This window comes from Oreochromis aureus, linkage group 6 (genome assembly GCF_013358895.1).
Source record: "Oreochromis aureus strain Israel breed Guangdong linkage group 6, ZZ_aureus, whole genome shotgun sequence".
Classification (NCBI taxonomy): domain Eukaryota; kingdom Metazoa; phylum Chordata; class Actinopteri; order Cichliformes; family Cichlidae; genus Oreochromis; species Oreochromis aureus.
In genome coordinates this window covers 42,204,261-42,223,982 of record NC_052947.1, presented here as the reverse complement: position 1 = coordinate 42,223,982, position 19,722 = coordinate 42,204,261, and positions in this window count along the sequence as shown.

The window sequence follows — 19,722 nt, the reverse complement described above, 5'->3', positions numbered from 1 at the left end:
AATCTGACAATACTATAATATTGTCCATATTATATTAACATTACCACAGTGAGATGACTTTAGTCTCATGAATAACATTAGCTAATTATTATTTACTAACTAATCTTGAAATGACTGTTCAGTACAGAAATGAAGCCCAACTATCATGTTTTACAGTCCTGTGGTCTCAACTAATCAAAGTGATGTCATGACAAAAATGAAGGACCAACAAAACATTTTTTCTCCTTCATTTCTGTCACACAAAGCTGTATGTAACGTTTCTCGCGGTTAGAATCATGGTTGCTAGGCAACCTGAACAGCGCGACGAAGGCTAGACCGTCCCATTTCACAAGCCTCTCACTTCCGCACTTCCCGTACTTGTAGTACGCGTAGTGTGCGTACTTCAAGTGTGCAGACCCTGAATTGGGACACAGCCGCTGACTGTAGGAGCTGCTCTGACTCATACATGGGGCTGCAATGCCCCCTTGAGGACAGACGGTGCTCTCACAGTTTATCACAGAGAGTCTCTATCGTGTTCGTACTGAAGAGTGAAAGCTGTTAAAGTCTTTATGATTATAAAAGGCTTCAGGAAATGTTGTTGATCCTTTTCAGAGGTTTTTGTCTTCCTTCAGTGTGTCCATCCGTCCATCCGTCCGTCCGTCTGTCTGTCTTTTTAACAGCGCTGTTAAAAAAACTCACAGATTTTATTGTAATGCTGTTTAAACCCAGCAGAAGCAGCTGTGGGTTCAGTGGAGTTTCAACAGCTCTTCAACATGTTTGAATGTTTGTGCCAAACTCGGGGCTTCTTCACTTCCATCCTCAGAATAAAAACCAGCTGTCACAGTTTCTTGATCAGCTCACGTGTCAGGTGTTAAGGGTCTGATATTGAGGAGGAGTAGAAAAACAACGATGGTCCAGAAGAGCTTGGTCAAACAATTGATTTTAATGAACACACGCAGCGTGGGGAGATGTACACTGCAAAACATCAGCTGTAGATCTCCGCCCAAAAATACACAAGACAATCGTTTTATAGCATCAGGGTTTGTTTTCTGACGGCCCCTCATACGTCATCACATGCATGAGTTTCAAAACCACAAATGTTCTGTTAGCAATTTTTAACACAGTTTGAAAAGAACATCGCCTCCATCTCCATCCCAGGTGTCTTCCTGTAGCTCGCCTTCGCTCGCTTATCTCAGAACATCAGCAGCATGTCTTAAGGCACACTGTCACTTGTGCAGACACAATTTTGCAGTTGCAAACTTTTACAAAATATTATTTGAACCTTCGCCTACCCCTGAGTCTAACTGCTGTGTAAGTGTGTGTATGTGTGTGTGTCAACCTTAAATGCTCTCTCATCTCACCCGTTGTACTTCTGACCTTTCACCAGAACAGAGGCTCATCCTTATATGTAATAACCTAACTGAAACTATATATATGTAATATGTTGAATAAATGTTTTAATCAAGAACCACTACTAAAAGCTTAATCAAAAAATATAAATGAATAAAAGATAATAATGAATAACCTGGTTATTCAAACAGCATCATCCAAACAGCTCCTCAAAATAACTTACACTCACCCTCTGCTTTAGTTTCACTTTCACAAGCACGCTCTGCAAAAGCATGCGTTTTCTGTCAGCCTGCAACCTTTCACACTGAAGTCTGGGCTTCTCCCATACAAACCAACATAATCAGCATATAAACATTTAAGATTATAAAAAGCATTCAAAAGCATTTAAGATTATAGATTCAACTCAACAGTTTAAAATGGTTATCACTGCACCTGCAATAAAGGTTAATATGATGCCAGTATGTTTAACCATCTGAATGCAATATCAGTGCTGTAGATTATGTTATTAATGCAATGGTAATGATGATGATTATGAACAATAGCAGCAAAATATTTCCCTGATCCCCACACAGGCCAGCCGTCATTAAAACGGGATCAGATGCAGAGATCCATCCAGGACGGATCCTTACTTAAGACTTTAGGAGGAACAGAGCACTTTTGAAAAACACAGTTCACAGCTTTGACACACAGCCTGATGAAAAGTGAAGAGCTTCTTATCTAAAAGTGTTGACGACCCTGACGTTCACCCTGCAGCACTAAATATTTAACAATCAGAAAATCCAGATGTTGCAGGTGGAGGACTCTTCAGTCGTGTGTCAAAGTCAGCCGAGGTGTGAGCACATTTCACACTGGCCTTATAATCCACAGTCTTCCTCTTCCTGCCGTCTTTCACGGCTGCTCGGATTAGGAACGCTCTACGGCAGCATCGGCGCTCCTGTTTCCGTGTAGGACTCAAACATATTCCCAACTCCTGCTCGTGGCTTTAACCGACCTGACGAGAGTTTCACAGTCAGCGCTGTCTGAGGGGAACAGAGAGACTTCTGGGTGATTTCTTTGTTTAGCACAGCCACAAACGTGCCTGAACCATTACTGACACGACGAATCTGCTTTTATGGGGAATCAAACACACTTCATCAGATTTACTGCAAACAAATACGTTTAAGTCCAGGAAGTTCCCGTCAGCTGTGACCTCAGAGCAGCAAGTCCTGTTATTATTATTATTAATACACCAGCTGGTATATTAATATTTGACTTTTTTTAACCAGGAAGTTATTTCAGAATAAAAGGCTGATCATTACAAACTTATTAAATAAACACGACATGAAGCAATGAAGCGTCAACAAAGAAAACACGTGATGGGCAGCGTGTCCAGGTCACAGCTTACAGCGGAGGGTGTGGGGGCCATACTGAGTTAGACTGAAGCTCCTCTTTATTACCCCCCCTTTGACGATAATTCACTTTTTATTAATTTAATAAGAGCAACAATAGTAATTAATAATATAATTCTTAGCATCACTTTGTTACACACAGAAATTATGGCAGTTACAGAGTTAAAATGTTAGTATTTTAGATATTAGTGTTATAGAAGTGAGAAAAACTCCAATCTCAGCTATTCAATAGCTCTCAGCTCTCTTCATTCAGCTGTGATGATGTCAGAGGACCTGTTAAACACTCTGGAACATCTGGGAGATGAAGAGTTTGATGGTCAGGAGTTTGTCCTCCTGACCATCACACCGTGGTGTGAGTAGGTTTGGTGTGGTCTCTGCCTCTGCTGCACTGGAGGGGTGGCTGGCAGGGCAGTAATCAGGTTCTCCCCTTTTTCAGTGATGCTGGACCTGAGAGGAGAGACATGTGGAGTGGGGAAGCAGCATGAAAGCTGACAAAAGAGAATGTTGTTGTGCGTGGGGTCCCGATCGTTCCACACAGTGCATTTGTCTCTGCCCGTCGAGGACCTTAAGCATAAACTTACATCAAGAACTACCCTCAGTGTCCTAATGTGCTTATATTTGATAACCTTAGCTCCATATGCTGTAGCATATCATTTTACGTCAACTAGACGTTAGTAATTAATTTTCTTTGTTTCTGTCCAAAGTTGAGGCAGTGCTGTAAGGTTTTAAGAAATACTTCAGTTAAAACCCTCCCATGGAGCAGAGGGGCAGAAACTCGGTGGAGCTTGATTTTCCATGCTAACACAGATTATATGAACAGAACCGGGCGATCCTTCTGATTTTTTGGGTTTTCACTAGATTTCACCAGTGTCCATGTCTCAGTTTGTCTGTTGGATCTGGAGTTACCCACGGCTGGTGGCACGACACAGCTGAATGACATGTGTCTTTTGAGGGACTGGAAACATTTTAAGGCCTTTCATGTCCTTCATTAACGACTGTTTTAAAGATGGCCCTTGTGGACAGCAGAGTCTGAAACCTGGTGTGAGGAAGTGTTAGTGTGTGTTCACTTTTGTGACGTTGTGTCCATCAGTCTGATTATAAAGCAGAATGTCATGGTCCGGAGTCTGTGGACTCCGTGTTTATGTTTAAGTTTATTAATATTCTGTGGTTTTGTTTATTTGGGGTTGTTTTTTATGATTATCCCGAGCGTTTTGTGTCCTTTGTACTCTCCTGTTCCACGGTTCACGTTCCTATGTTCTGTCTCTGCAGTCTGTGTTAAGTTTGTATGTGTAGAGCTCAGTCGGTGTGTTTCCTGTTTTATTTTGAAGGTCCGTGTCTCTTGTCAGTGTTTCTAAGGGGTGTCCAAATTCATGGGCTGCATCCTCCTGAGGCCGCATTTGTAGGCCGATTACATCACAGCGACGCGATGAAGGTTTGGCTTTTTTCAGTGTTTTATTTGTTCATGAGTAAATTGGTTTGGCTGAGATTAAAGTTATTAGATTAGATTAGATTAGATTAATAAAAACTTTATTAATCCGCCGGGTGGTTTTCACACAGCTGAATAAACGTCAAACAGAAAACTGATTAAACAGAAGTGTGAGACGGTTGAGAAGTTATGCCAGTGTCCTGTTATATTGTAGACAGCAAGCAGCACATGGCCGAGCTGATTAAACTCCACCGAGACAGCAAATCAGAAGGCTAGACCGTCTAATTTCACAGCCATTTACTTCCGGCATACCCGACCTTCTGAGGACCCGGCCCACGTAGACCGCAAAGGCCGGGTCCTCAGGAGGATGCAGCCCATGAATTTGGACACGACTCTAGTTTCGCTTCCCCTTGTCTTGCTATATCCAATTAATCCCAGCCGCCTGTCTCCCATTCCCTGATTGCCCTGTGTGTATTTAACTCCTGTGTTTTCTTGTCTGTGTTGCTGGTTCTTCTACGTAATCTCCCTCCATCATTCTGTGTTTTTTCCCTGCGGCTCTCTGCATCGCTGTTTCAGGTTTCAGTTCTGTGTTTTGTTAGCTTTTTCCAGTTTAAGTTTTGCTTAGTTTCCATCCTCACCTTTGCCATTTCTGTTTGTATCACTGCTTTATGAATAAACTCACTTGCATCTCAGCTGCCTGCATCTTGGGTCCTAATTCTCCACCTCCACACCTCTGCCACAGTGGAAGTGACACAGCAGCTGAAGCCTTCAGGTGATAAACTGCTGTTGCAGTTTCTTCTCTCTCCGTCGGATTAAACTCAGTGCACATACAACTCAAACTGAACAATGAGAGTAGCAACAGCCTTATCCTCACAGCCTGACTGGTCGCTGTTACTGGGAGGTCGAGTGGAGAGGAGATGAGGCCCACTCTGATTATTAAATCATCGATGTATCCAAATCCATTTTTTTTTATTATTGTTATTATTCTAATGTCAATTCAATTCAATTTTATTTACTCAGCGCCAAATCACAACAGCAGTCGCCTCAAAGCACTTTATACTGTACAGTAGATCGCACAATAATACATACAGAGAAAAACCCAACAATCATATGACCCCCTATGAACAAGCACTTTGGCGACAGTGGGAAGGAAAAACTCCCTTTAACAGGAAGAAACCTCCGGCAGAACCAGGCTCAGGGAGGGCGGGGCCATCTGCTGTGATTGGTTGGGGTGAGAGAAGGAAGACAGGATAAAGACATGCTGTGGAAGAGAGACAGAGATTAATAACAGATATGATTCGATGCAGAGGGTCTATTAACACATAGTGAGTGAGAAAGGTGACTGGAATGGAAAACTCAATGCATCATGGGAATCCCCGGCAGCCTCACGCCTATTGCAGCATAACTAAGGGAGGATTCAGGGTCACCTGGTCCAGCCCTAACTATATGCTTTAGCAAAAGGAAAGTTTGAAGCCTAATCTTGAAAGTAGAGATAGTGTCTGTCTCCCGAATCCAAACTGGAAGCTGGTTCCACAGAAGAGGGGCCTGAAAACTGAAGGCTCTGCCTCCCATTCTACTTTTAAATACTCTAGGAACAACAAGTAGGCCTGCAGAGCGAGAGCGAAGTGCTCTAATAGGGTGATATGGTACTACAAGGTCATTAAGATAAGATGGGGCCTGATTATTTAAGACCTTGTATGTGAGGAGCAGGATTTTGAATTCTGGATTTAACAGGAAGCCAATGAAGGAAGCCAAAACAGGAGAAATCTGCTCTCTTTCTAGTCCCTGTCAGGACTCTTGCTGCAGCATTTTGGATCAGCTGAAGGCTTTTCAGGGAGTTTTTAGGACATCCTGATAATAATGAATTACAGTAGTCCAGCCTGGAAGTAATAAATGCATGAACTAGTTTTTCAGCATCACTCTGAGACAGGATATTTCTAATTTTAGAGATGTTGCACAAATGGAAGAAAGCAGTCTTACATATTTGTTTAATATGTGCATTGAAGGACATGTCCTGGTCAAAATGACTCCAAGGTTCCTCACAGCATTACTGGAGGCCAAGGTAATGCCATCCAGAGTAAGAATCTGCTTAGATACCATATTTCTAAGATTTTCAGGGCCGAGTACAATAACCTCAGTTTGATCTGAATTAAGAAGCAGAAAGTTAGCGGCCATCCAGGTCTTTATGTCTTTAAGACATTCCTGCAGTTTAACTCATTGGTGTGTGTTACCTGGCTTCATGGATAGATAGAGCTGCGTGTCATCTGCATAGCAGTGAAAATTTATGCTATGTCTTCTAATGATGCTGCCTAAGGGAAGCATGTATAATGTAAATAGAATTGGTCCTAGCACTGAACCCTGTGGAACACCATAATTGACCTTAGTGTGTGAAGAGGACTCTCCATTTACATGTACAAATTGGAGTCTATTAGATAGATATGATACAAACCACTGCAGTGCAGTACCTGTAATACCTACAGCATGTTCTTATCGCTCTAATAGGATATTATGGTCAACAGTATCGAACGCTGCACTGAGGTCTAGCAGGACAAGCACAGAGATGAGTCCACTGTCAGAGGCCATAAGAAGATCATTTGTAACCTTCACTAAAGCTGTTTCTGTGCTGTGATGAGCTCTGAAACCTGACTGAAACTCTTCAAATAAGCCATTCCTCTGCAGATGATCTGTTAGCTGTTTGACAACTACTCTTTCAAGGATGTTTGATATGAAAGGAAGGTTGGAGATTGGCCTATAATTAGCTAAGACTGCTGGGTCTAGAGATGCTTTTTAAGTAAAGGTTTAACTACAGCCACCTTGAAGGCCTGTGGTACATAGCCGATTATTAGAGATAGGTTGATCATATTTAAGATCGAAGAATTAATTAATGGCAGGACTTCTTTGAGCAGTTTTGTAGGAATGGGGTCTAAAAGACACGTTGATGGTTTGGAGGAATTAATTATTGAAGTTAACTCAGAAAGATCAATTGGAGAAAAAGAGTCTAACTTAACATCGATGGTACTAAAAGTAGCTGTAGATAATGTTACATCTGTGGGATGATTATTGGTCATTTTTTCTCTAATGATAAAAATTTTATTTGTGAAGAAGTTCATGAAGTCATTACTAGTTAACGTTAAAGGGATTGTTGGCTCAGTAGAGCTCTGACTGTTTGTCAGCCTGGCTACAGCGCTGAAGAGAAACCTGGGGTTCTTATTTTCTTCAATCAGTGACGAATAGTAAGATGTTCTGGCTTTATGGGAGGGTTTTCTTATAAAGCAGCAAACTATTTCTCCAGGCTAAATGATGATCCTCTAAATTTGTGACACACCATTTCCTCTCCAGCTTACGAGTTATCTGCTTTAGGCTACGTGTTTGAGAATTATACCACGGAGTCAGGTACTTGGATTTGAGGCCTTAGTTTTCACAGGAGCTACAGTATCCAGAGTCGCATGCGTAATGAGGAGGTAAAATTATTAACAAGATAATCGACCTCTGTTGGAGTAGCGTTCAGATAGCTGCTCTGCTCTATGTTGGTACAGGGCATTGAAGATGATAACAGTGGGTGGATTATATTCTTAAACTTAGTTACAGCACTTTCAGAAAGACATCTACTGTGATAAAGTCTACTCTCCACTGCTGTGTAATCAATTATTGTAAATGTAAATGTTATCAGGAAATGATCAGACAGCAGAGGGTTTTCAGGAAACACTGTTAAATGTTCAGTTTCTATGCCATATGTTAAAACAAGATCTAGAGTGTGATTAAAGTGGTGGGTGGGTTCTTTTACATTTTGAGAGAAGCCAATTGAGTCTAATAACAGATTAAATGCCATGTTGAGGCTGTCATTTTAGCATCTACATGGATGTTAAAATCACCCACAATAATTATTTTATCTGAGCTGAGCACTAAATCAGATAAAAGTCTGAGAAATCAGAGAGAAACTCTGTGTAAGGCCCAGGTGGACGATAGATGATAACAAGTAAGACTGGTTTCTGAGTTTTACAGCTGGGGTGGACGAGGCTAAGCATCAGGCTTTCAAATGAATTAAAAGTCTGTCTGGGTCTTTGGTTGATTAATAGGCTGGTGTGAAAAATTGCTGCCACACCGCCCCTCGGCCTGTGCTTCGAGATTTCTGGTAGTTAGAATGACTCGGGGTGTTGATTCATTTAAACTAACATAATCATCCTGCTGCAACCAGGTTTCTGTAAGGCAGAGTAAATCGATTTGTTGATCAATTATTAAGTCATGTACTAACAGAGACTTGGAGGAGAGAGACCTAATATTTAATAATCCACATTTCACTGTTTTACTCTTTGGTTCAGATGTGGATACTGTATTGTTCTTTCTTTGTGATTTTTATGTTTAAGTTGTTTATTGCTGGTTTTTAGTTTGTTTTTTGTCTGTTTGGGAGCTGACACAGTCTCAATGGAGATGGGTTTTTGGGGGTAGCAGGAGGAGAGAAGCTGCAGAGAGGCGTGTAAGACTGCAACTCTGCTTCCTGGTCCCAACTCTGGATAGTCATATTTTGGGGGTTTAATAAATTGGTCCATATTTCTAGAAATGAGAGCTGCTCCATCCAAAGTGGGATGGATGCCGTCTCTCTAACAAGACCAGGTTTCCTCCAGAAGGTTTGCCAATTATCTATGAAGCCCACATCGTTTCTGGGACACCACTCAGACAGCCAGCAATTTAAGGAGAACATGCGGCTAAACATGTCACTCCTGGTCTGATTGGGAGGGACCAGAGAAAACTACAGAGTCCCACATTGTTTTGGCAAAGTTACACACCGATTCAATATTGATTTTAGTGACCTCCGATTGGCGTAACCGGGTGTCATTACTGCCGACGTGAATTATGATCTTACTGTATTTACGTTTACCCTTAGCCAGCAGTTTTAAATTTCCTTCAATGTCGCCTGCTCTGGCCCCTGGAAGACAATTGACTATGGTTGCCGGTGTCTCTAGCTTCACATGTCTGAGAACAGAATCACCAGTTACCGGAGTTTGACCCCCGGCGGGTGTGTCGCCGAGTGGGGAAAAACGGTTAGACACATGAACAGGTTGGTAGTGTACCTGGGGCTTCTGTTTAGGACTATGCTTCCTCCTCTTTCCCCAGCTGCTTGGGGTCTAGTGATGTTTGATTCGTGAACGAATCGTTCAATACTCAAGAATCACTTTACTGACTCGTGAACCATGATTCACAAACGCAACTGACTCACTGACTCATCCCTGTTGCTGTTAGCAAGCTAATTCCATTAGTAGAAATATATCTAGCTCATAATTAAGCTATAATAAGTGGGGAAAAAAACAACAGCCAGTTTCTTAACAAAAACATTTCTGCTCTGAACTGGAAGAAAAAACCCTGAGTAGAAGCTCACATCAAGACAATAGCTCCTCGGTTCACAGTAGCATCGCTCAGCTAGCATGCTAACAGCACATTTGAGTTACTCACCCCCTCCCTTGCTGTGCTGAATCATATGCTGTTTCTCAATTCTCAAGTACGTGAGTACGTACTCGCATTCTCGGCGAGTACGTACTCACGTACTCGCCGAGAACGCATGGGAGATGCGGACTCGCCGAGAACGCGAGTACGCATCACGCATTTGAGAATTGAGAAACGGCCTTTGTCTGAGTTTCGGACGAAATGCATTCTGGGATATTTAGCTGTACTAAGTCCACACAAGTCACCACCGATGCATGCTCGATAAAACGGGCGGAGCGAGAACACATCCGGGACTTTTTCGCGTTCTCGGTTTGATGCGTACTTCGAATTGGAACAGTACTTGGTCTCCGACTGATGACGTATCACGAGTACACGAGAACGCAAGTACGCACAAGTACGCATATTGAGAAACGGCCATAGTGTAAGGCGAATCACTCACTCACTCACCCCCTCCCTCCTGGCTCACAGCTTCTTCTTCTTCTTGGTTGGCAACCAATGTTAAGGCGCTTTACCGCCCCCTGGCTCACAGCTCAGTGGACATTTAGATTAGATATATTTGACACATTTAAGGAAAATACCAATAAAATAAAATAAAAATACATAAATATTCCCTTTAGAATTTTTTTTGCTCTTTTTTGCTGTAAAAAAAATAGTTGTTTTCTTTTACAATCATTCATCTTAGCAGTAGGATTTACATTAAAAAGAGAAACAAATTAAGTCTGAGTGAAAATATACATTTTTGCACTCTGTAGTCAACTGACTCAGTGACTCAAATGACTCAAGAAACCCGATTCACTTTGGTGAGTGACTCATTAAAACTCGATTCAGTAAAAAGAATTGAATTTACCATCACTATTGGGGTCTGCCAGGGAACAGCTAGCGGGGCCTACGCTATCTTCAGCTGCACCAGCTACAGGGGCCTGGCTAGCTACGGGTGAATGAAGGGTGCGAAGCCGAATCTCCAATTCAGTAATCCTGGCCTCCAGAGCTGCAAATATGCTACATTTGTTACAGGTAATATTACTGCTAAAGGAGGCCGAGGAGTAGCTAAACATCTGACACAATGAGCAGGAAAGTGCAGGAGGGACAGGTGAAGTAGCCATGGTGCTAGCGAGTCGGCTATGAGCTAAGCTAAGCTAGCAAAACAGTAGAGACACAGTGAGTGAATACTTTGGCTATAAGTTAGGTCGTGAGTATGCAGAAAGTGTGCTTCGGATGAAGCACGTGAAGATTATACTATGAAAAAAGAATGTATCTAACAGTTTTTAATTAAATTGCTAAGCAGAAAAGCTACTCAGAAACACCACTGTGTTTGAGCAGGAACAGGAAGTGATACTCTACCACAGAGCGAGCGAACACCAAGTGACAGCGCCACCAAGAGTGTGGGGGTTTTCTGTGATTTTCAGTGATATATTAGTTTATATTATTTACTTTACAATTTTGGTTGACTTTTGAGCGCTTGAGTTGATATTATAAACAATTCATTACACTTGATTTATTACATTATTGTAGAGTCTATAAGGGCGACCACCTTCCTCCATGTGCAGTCGGGCTTAGGACTGTCCTTGGCGGAATCAATCAAGGCTGGCGGGGATGTTCTTCTCCAACGAGTGCACCTTCTTCTGCAAAACATCTGGGACACAGAGACGATTCCGAGAACATGGAAGAAGGCCATCATTATCCCAATCTTCAAGAAAGGCGACAACCGAGAATGCCAAAACTATCGTGGCATAAGTCTGCTCTCGATCGTTGGAAAAGTCTTCATGAAAGTAATTCGATCACACCTGCAGAAACATCGCGAACAAATGAGCCTGAGGAGCAAGCCGGCTTCAGACCTCACGGTGGGTGCTGTGACCAGATATTCAGCATTCGCCAGGTGATGGAGGAGGGAATTCGATGTGGGAAACAAATGGTCATGGTCTTTATTGACTTTTGATCCGCATTCAACTGCATCGATTGGCCAGCACTTTGTATGGCGCTGGAGACCGAGCACATCCCATCAAAAGTCATTAATCTCCTGCAGGAAAATTACAATGGATCATTGAGCCAAATATGCATCCAAAAGGAGCTGTCGACTGAATTCATTATCCGCACTGGAGTCCGCCAGGGAGACGTTGCCGCACCGCTGCTCTTCAACATTGTAGTTGACGCCATCATGAGGAAAGTCTTCAGGGGGAGACACAGAGTCCAGTTTGATGAAAATGGCACCTTTACGGATCTCATGTTTGCAGATGACAGTAGTGTGTTGGCCGAAGATGACGCCGAAGCTACAGACGTTCTATATAAGATCGCCCGCGCCGCCCAGTCATATGGCTTGAAGATGAACACTGACAAGATGAAGGTGTTGACAACAGATGGGTCGCCTGCCAACGTCTACCTCAACTGTATCCAGATAGAGCAAGTTCAGCAGTTCAAATACCTGGGCTCACTGATCGAGCAAAGAAAGGTTGCATCCATGGCGGCGATCCGCAGTCAAATAGGTCAAGCAACCACAGCATTCGCTTCTCTAAAGTGGTGCTTGTGGAAGCGGACCAATATTTCCATCTCGACCAAAATCCGCCTTTTCCGGACGCTGATCCTGCCAATTTTACTCTATGGATCCGAAACGTGGACAGTGCTTAAAGCGGACCTCAACAAACTCAAAGTTTTCCAGATGCGCTGCCTTCGGCAGATATTACTGGTACCACTTCGAGACCGCCTTTGAAATGAGGACATCCGACGGAGATGCAGCAACCAACCGCCAATTGAGAAGCATATTCAAAAACGCTGAATGTGATGGTTTGGCCATGTGTGTCGAATGGACGTGAGCAGACTACCACACCAACTCCTCTGGCGTAAACGATCCACCGTGTGGAGAATCCAACGAACGGCACTGAAGAAAGCATGGCTAAAACAGGTCGAAGATGACATCAGGGATCGCAGAATAAATCTCGACAAGGCCAGGACAATCGCCAACAATCGCTATGCATGGAAATGAGTTGTGAAGGAAATTCGACAACCATTGGCACCCACAGCAGCATATGGGCTTAGGAGTCGATCCAGATCTAACGCCAGCTAGGGATCAAAGAAGAAGAAAGAGTCTAAAGGCACAGCTCCTTTCAGCATGGCCGGAGGAGATGCACAGCACACACCACTCATGGTTTTCTGTATTTCTGTATATTACAGTGATTGACAGTAAAGAGGCCCAGAGATCCAGTGCTGTCTCCTGCCTCTTACTTAAAGGTCAGAACACAACGCATCGACAGGCGTAACACACACAAACGGGAATACACATAACTGCATTCTGGCTTTACTGATACTTACATGGTCTGAGGTCAGACCACTGTTGTAGGTCACAATCAGCCAAGGTTTCGGGTGAGCTCATCGTGAAACCTAGCTCCACCCAATCATGTAATTTCCTGAGGTCAGATGGCCCACGATGTGAGTCAGCGTTAAACTGTCTGGGAAGGATCTCAGAACTGGATTATAGATGGCAGACAGTTGGTGTCATAAGCCACCGCCTCTATGTATAATTAGGGGAGTTTACTTGGGTGGTGGCCAAGCTGCTTCTAGGGTGGAGGTAACACGAATGAAAGGGGTCTCGGCTACATTTGGCTAATCTGAACTTTCACAGATAAAACTCATCCTTGAGCTACTCGTAGGGCGAAAAGTTTCTCGTGTTTCTACTTGTCAGACACAGAAATGAACGGGCTGAGGTGTTTTACCTTCAGCACAGGGCCTCACCTGCAGGAGTGAGGCCGCAGGTGGATTTCTGCCTGACTGCTTTGTGCTTCCAGTGCAAGAAGGAAAGGAGCTTTTACAGCTCAGGCTTCCAGCTGTTATTGAGACAACATAAGTGTGTATTTCCAGAAAGGCTGGATTAGTTAAATAGCTGCAGTCATCCAGCAAAGCAGTGAGCAGTGCACAAGACAGATGAAGAAGGCATGAAGTAATAAAGTTTGGGCCAGCAGTCCAACTGAACGTGAACTTTCCATCAAGTCAATCAATCGATCTAACCCTTTTCACAGGTGGCTGGAGACCCTGGTCAGTGTGGTGGGTGGAGGGGTGATAACAGAATTAATGGTGTTGAATAAGACACGGGGCCTGTAGCTGTGGTTAGAGGTGATATCTGATAAATGCTTAGTTATTGGTGCCGAAATTTGGATTATAAAAGGAATGTGATCAGAAAAATTGAGCTTGCAAATTTGAATGTCACATAGCTGCAGACCAAAAGATAAATCTGAATTCAGAGAAAGTGTGGTGGATTTTTGTATGATATGTATAACTATGTAACTATATACACTATATATCTATGTGCACTGAACATATATATTGTAACTTTCATGTAGAGTCTTAAGCACAAGACATTTTGCTTCACCGAGGTTTATTAAGGTGGTACAGTAACAGGGCAGTTAATGTAAGGGGAGAGTTCTTTCATGCAGCACAACCAAAACAGTAACATTGCCTGAACACATCACGATAAAATATCATACGATATACTCACACACACACGCACACACACACACACACTTTGGGCGCGTGGGAAAGTTACCCAGCAGCAGGGGGCGGGGATACTGGTCCCTATTGTTGGGATTCAGAGATTCTTTTATTGTAACCATATAATCTGCCTTATGATAAATGCATTAATAACATGTTCTACAGTATTATTTTATCAGTAATATTTCTTATGGGGTTCATAATGCATTGAATATGTTTGTCATTACATTGACCTTTCTATTCACAGGTTGAGTTTATTTTATACACAATGCATAACTGTGCTTGTTTAGAGTTGATGTTCCATCCAAGAGGGTTTTAAGCTTCACTGGTGAGAGTGTCCAGGTGATACATGTTGAGGGAAGATGAGAACATAGCAGGTTAATTGCATGCATGCTTACAATACACTTATTAATTTAGTGGCAGGCCTCAGCGAAGGCCCAAGTGTCTTCTGCTCTCTTTTTGAGACCTGCGCCAATTCAGTCTACTTAGTGATTGGTGACGAGGGTCAATTATTAGCTTTTAACGATCCCGAAGCTTGAAGTTTATTACCTTAAAAGGCAGGTGTTATAGAAAAGAGAAGTTATATGACTGTTTATAGTTATTAAAATGTATAAGATGCGCTCATGTCTGCCAACAATGTATTTTTGACTTGTATTGACGTGTATGTGTGGGCGTTAATGTTCTATGGTATAAAACCAGTTTTTGATGAATTTTTGTCAGAGGAAGACATATGCAGATGTTGCCTCTCCTGTGTTAATAAACTCATCGTTTGATTGCATTCGTCTGGTGCCTCCGTCGTTTGTTGTCTGGTCTGCAGTTGATCGATCTCGCTTCACTATATATCAGGTACCAGAGGACGCCCCCAGGGCTCTTTTTCCTCCTGCTGCTGCTACCTGTCCGTCTCTGTGTTGCTCTGCTGTCTGTGCTGAAGGCTGTACACCCCGGGGTTTTGCTTTGCTTGCTTTCTGCTATGTAATTTTCTTGCTAAATGTCTGTATGTATTTTTTCCTGCTGTTCATATGATTCAGTGTATTAAACTCTGTTCCAAGAATTCTACTGTTTTACAGATTCTTTTTGAGTGTCTTGGTTTTAATTGGATCTAAAAGGGTTGGATCTCCACATCGTTGGTGGGAGAAGGTCATCAGGATGGCTTCAAAAATTTGCGACCACAATAGGGCTTAACTCACCAGGATTAAGCCAAGTTTCAGTCACAAATAAGAAAACTTTAACCTGTCTGTATTACTCCGTAGTCACAGTTTCTCTCCACAGACTGCTTTCAGCCATGACCCAGGTTGTTCTTCCGATTCTCTCCATCACTCCGAGTGGGGCTCTGGTTGACGAGAAGTTTAAAGTGTTGTTTCAAGAATCAAAATGAGCACAAACTTCAACAACCAAAGTGAAGCATTAAGACAAAACATAGCAATATCAAACAGGATCCACACATTTTGCCACAAATATATGTAAGACAACTAAATTGGGCCACAAAATAGATGTAAACCGACTAAACTAAGACACAAATCAGACAAAAATAGATGCAACATGATCACAAACAGACACATGTTGGCTATATATTGATACAAAATGACTGAAATCACACCTGCAACACTTTCTACATATTTGATAACAGAAGAAAAACACAAAGTTGGAATGTATTTTTGATTTGGATTTTTTTATTTCATGCCGAATGATATATTTTAAAAATCAAGCCAAATCACAAAGTCTCCTCCCTGTTTGTACTGTAAGGTCAAAACCCTACAGTACTACAGAGAACCCCAACAATCAAATGATCCCCCTCTGAGCAAGCACTGGGCGACTGTGGGGAAGAAAAACTCCCTTTAACAGGAAGAAACTTCCAACGGAACCGGGCTCAGAAGGGGCGGCCATCCGCTGCGACCGGTTGGGGGGGATGGAAATCAAAAAGGAGACGAGATGGCGTGAACTACAGTTGTTAGAATTTGGATTTGAGGGCCGATCTAAAAATTTTATGGTGATGTTTTAAATTTTGATTTGGTGCTAAAATTCTGCTTCAAGACGTTAAAAGAAGCAGGGCAGTGGGGAAAAGCCAAAAAGCTCATTTTAATCATCTCTGGCTTTAATGCACCACCTAAAGGCTTTCGCAGAGCTTTTCCCACCGCTAAAAAGAACCTGCAAATTTTGGATTTCTTTGGAGGACTGGGGATGACTCCGAGGCTGATTTTAGATGCCTTACCACAGCCTCATCGAAAGATGACTCATTTGCCATCGCAGCCTTTAAGACACTTTCTGGGGAGCCAAACTCCTTGATGAGGGATTTGGCTATTTTCTTCATGAACTGTTTCCCGTTATTCATGAGACTCGTGGTGGACTCTGTGCTGCTGAGTTCAGGCTTGATCAGATCTGTCAGACGGTTGATGGCCACGTCTAGTTCTGCTGACAGAGACACACACTGTTTGGTCTTAGATTTAGATTTTGCAAGAACGCTCACGAAGAGGAAGAAGGCGGGGTCATCGGACGTTTTCTCAACATCAGAAGATGGCACTGACACAGAACCATTCTCTGACATTTTAGAGGAAACCATGAGAGAGCCTGAAACTCCTGCAGAGCATTTTTCTGGATGCTCTGCAGGTGCAACGCCAGATTTTGGCATTGGAGGTGACATTTTAGATGCCAGAGAGCATTTTTCTGGAGAAATGCTCCCAGAATTTGCCGTTGAAGGTGATGGTACAGATTCCTCACCACTGCTCACTGAATCTGTGCTTGTTTCCTGCTTTGGGGTCTGTGTTCTTTTAATAACAGTGGCCCTCGACAAATCCTGCTTCAATGAAATGAACGCGGACTCTGTGGCCGGTGTCCAAGACAACTCAGCCCTCAGGTTTCGAAAGCGCCGACTTTCTTAATCAGGTCCCTTAAAGGCGGTTTTACCTGCGTAGTTTGGAATGAACTGTCTGCTGTAACCTGTCAACCCTAGAAAAGAAAGCAATTCTTTCACCGTGCGTGGTTTGGGATGTGTGAGAATTTGGTCTCTGTGTGTGCTCATTAACCCCACAGATTGTGTGCAATCACCCGCCCAGAAAAGTTACCTCGGTCGGACCAGCTGCAGTTTTTCTTTACTGACCTTGAAGCCGCATTCTGCCAGTCGATTCAACACTGCGAGCGAGGCTGCCGTACACGCCGCCACGGAAGGAGCTGCAATCAGGAGGTCATCAACATACTGGATTAATGTGCAGCCCTCAGGCAGTTGACATGGTGACAGGGCTTCTTTCAGCACCTGATTGAAAATGCCTGGGGACAGTGCAAAGCCCTGTGGCAACCGTGTATATCTGAACTGTCTGCCTCTGTATGTAAATGAAAAATGTCTCTGAGTGACTCGTGCAGTGGAAGACAAAAGAAGGCATTAGCCAAATCAATACAAGTGAACCATTTCTGGTCCCATGTAATTGCAGTGAGAGCTGTGTATGGGTTAGGCACAGGAACAGTTTCAGTGCGTAATATGGCATTAATAGCTCTCAAATCATGTGCCATTCTGTATTTCCCGTGCCCTGTTTTTCAACTGGTAAAATAGGCGTATTCCAGTATGAGTGTGATGGTTCTAACACCCCTACCTGCAACAGCCCTTCAATGGTTTCTGCAATACCTCGTCCAGCCTCTGGTTTGTGCCTGTACTGTGGTTTATTGATGGGTGCATCCGACTTCAGCTCGAAAAGAACAGGTGAACAGGAAGCTAAACCCACATCAGTTGGCCCTCTGGACCACAATGTGTCAGGCAGTTTGGGGAGTTCAGCCACCGCGTCTGGATGATCTGTTTTCTGTCTGCCATGTGTTCTAGAAATTTCTTTGTGTTCTAAAATCACAGCATCGTTAGACCAACAAAGTATACGATAGATTTTACATTTAGGAGCATACCAAACATTTGGAATTTGCGTACCTTGCCACCAAGAGTTGTCCAGCGCCCGCTTGACCATTGGCCCTAGTTCTCGTGCCTCATGACCAACATGGACCGCCAAAGTAATGTGAGGGGCTGAATCCTCTCCCACATGGTACCAGGGCAATTGTTCATCCGTTAATTTGACAGCCACGCGACACCTTCTGGTCCAATGTAAATATTGTGTGTTTTTACATTCCAAGTTTCTCCTCTAGATCACTCTCAAATTGTTCCCTATAGGTGTCGTCTTCTTCCTTATCATAAAAAGGGTGACGTGGTAAGGATCTCTAGGCTCAGAGTAGACGGCCAAGCTCATTATCCAGGGTCTCCATTGCTGGTATATTCTCAGAATGCCTTCCTCCACCAGTCGTCCCCAGTATATTTCTGCTGTGGACTGCTCAGGGTCTCTGACCAGATATTGAGTCTTTGAAGGCGATCCCAGGCACGGGAATTCTTTTCCTCCTGGCAGAGAGACCGTCAGGCCGTCTGCCGAACACATAATAGTTGCTCCCAGTTTCACAAGCAGATCCCTGCCCATGAGATTTACAGGCACCTGTGGTGACACCACATATCGGTGTTTCAAAGTCTGTTTTCCCAGCTGCGTCAAAGCTGGATCAGTCAGTGGCAGAGTCATCGGAATCCCGGAGAAACCCACAACACTGACTGTGCTATTTGAAAGCGTTGGCCGGATTTGGATCCGGGTCTCTATCCTGATGACCGCTGGCCCGCCAATGCACCAGGGCAATGTAGACCCGTTGGGAATTGGGGGACCGGTGGTTCGCAAAAGGGGCGTGGTGGATCCGGCAGGAGCGGACTAAGAGCTCGGCCTCTGGGGTCTCCAGGTAACAACTACAGTGGGAACTGCTGCTTCCTTTGTGGACAGGAGGGGCACTGGGCCAGAGGATGCCTTGCGGCAACCCGCAACTACGCAGGACGAGGCTATCAACCCCAGGCACGCGGAAACATCAGAGGAGGAGCTGCGTACAGGGGGGCGCACCAAGCTCCGAATCCCAGTGCAGCGCCTGTCGCCCAGTATCCAGTCGCTGACTGGGGCTGGGATGGGGAGCAATACTGACGCCGCCCGGAGGGACCGAACAGTGTGGGTGCGGCAGAACCCATGCTGTCGATGACCGTGGAAGGTACAGAACTACCCTTCCTGGTGGACACTGGAGCAACTTATTCCACAGTTGTTTCAGAAAAAAGGGGGGAGTAGAGATGTGCTCATGTATGTTAGCATAAAACTGGGCCCAATAGAAGCAAGACATCCAACATGCACACGACACGCAGCAGGGGTCGCAAAAATCATCCAGAAAACAGCACACATAGTAAGGGAACACCCACTGAAAGTGCTCACCACACACAGTGTAGTGGCTTATGTGAACTCACAGGCGTTCACAATGACCCCACTGAAACAACAGAGGTTGAGCAAAGTTTTAGATGCACCTAACCTGACATTCACACATGAAGGCATTAATATGGCAGATTTAATGGGGTCAGGGGAACCACATGATTGCGTGAAGAAAGCCCAGGTTGAAGAGAAAGTGAGAAAGGATCTAAAAGCGGAACCCATAGCAGGAGCAGAGGAGTGGTTCACAGATGGATGCTGCCACAGAGATGAAGAAGGACTTAAAGCAGGGTATGCTGTAGTTCGCAGAGTAGGACAGGAGTATCAGGTAATAGAGGCAGGAAGGATTGAGGGACAGCAGTCAGCCCAGAGAGCTGAAGTGATAGCCCTGAGCCGAGCGCTGCGGTTGGCCAAGAAC